Below are 1,369 nucleotides of genomic sequence, written 5' to 3'. Positions count from 1 at the left end.
CCCTTATATTGGCCTTCCCATTCAACCGGACACGCATGCCACGTCCAGTGCATGCAGTCAAGACTACCTAGCATTCCTGGAAAACCCCTCTCGGTGTTTTCCGCAGTTATTCTTTGAACATCTTCCTGAGTAGGCTTTCTTAGAAAGGTTGTACCAAAATGCTCGACTATTGTTTCGCAAAACAATTTGAGATACCTAAAGGAAATTATTTTCCCAATACGGATGTAATAATCTGTGGAATCCGCTGGTACACCGTAATATAGTATACAGAGGGACGCAGTGACCTTTTGATCAGGACTAAAGCCTCATACATGTCGTGCATCATACTGATAATTAAATAAAGGTTGTACCTGACAAAGCTCGGCAATAATCCTTTGCGTCAAGTTGCGATCCATGCGGATGAAAATCCTCATCAGAATAGACACAATCATAATTAAAATAATCATGCATCATCTTTTCGTGGTGAAAGTGTCGATCTCTCCACGTCCATCTTCTAGTCGCAACTTCATATGGCTCTAAAGTCTTCGGTATGATCCCGGATTGTAATTGCAACATAAAATTTTTCCTTCTTCTATCTTGATCTTCATCTTCATTCATTTGACGCAAAAACTCCATACACATTTCTTCATCTTCTTCACACAACATTTCATCCATATCCATATCTTCCTTAGAAGAATCAAAATCAGAATTGATGGTTGAAAATTGAAAGCAATTGAAAGAAAAGATTGATCAGATGAAAGATTGTTGTGAATTTGTGAGATCAAACTCGAGCCGTATTTATGGAGGTAAAAACCAGACGGTAGAAACTAGCCGCTCCGGTGACCGTTGAAAAGTAGTCGGTAGCGACCTTGGTTCAAACGCCAGCGCCTCTTTTACAAACGCCAGCGTTTGTGCAACGACCGCCAGCAATTTATCGTTGAGCACCAGCGTTTGTATTACGGTCGCGCGCTAAGCTATCTAACGCCCAGCCCTTTACCATAGTGGAAAACACAGTTTTTTCATCCACGTGGCTCAACAAAATGATAAGTTTGTTGATTGCCATAGGAATTGCGCTAACGATTTACACTATTCACAATTAGTTATTCGACATTCTCCCTCGAGGTGGTGCATAGATATCACAAATTCCCAACTTGACAAGTGAATCATTAAATATATTATTCGATACGGCCTTTCTAAGAATATCATCTAGTTGTTCTGTGATAAGAACATATGGTACTTCAATTATGTTTTTTTTCGAGTTTTTCATATATGAAGTTCCTATCAATTTCAACTTGCTTTGTTCGATCATGTTGCAGCAGATTTTCTGCAATTCTAATTGATGATTGATTAACACAAAACAACTTCGTATGTTTTTCACTAGGGAACCAAG

The sequence above is a fragment of the Papaver somniferum genome, chromosome 2, assembly GCF_003573695.1.
Source record: "Papaver somniferum cultivar HN1 chromosome 2, ASM357369v1, whole genome shotgun sequence".
NCBI classification, from domain to species: Eukaryota; Viridiplantae; Streptophyta; class Magnoliopsida; order Ranunculales; family Papaveraceae; genus Papaver; species Papaver somniferum.
This window is presented reverse-complemented; position numbering follows the sequence as displayed.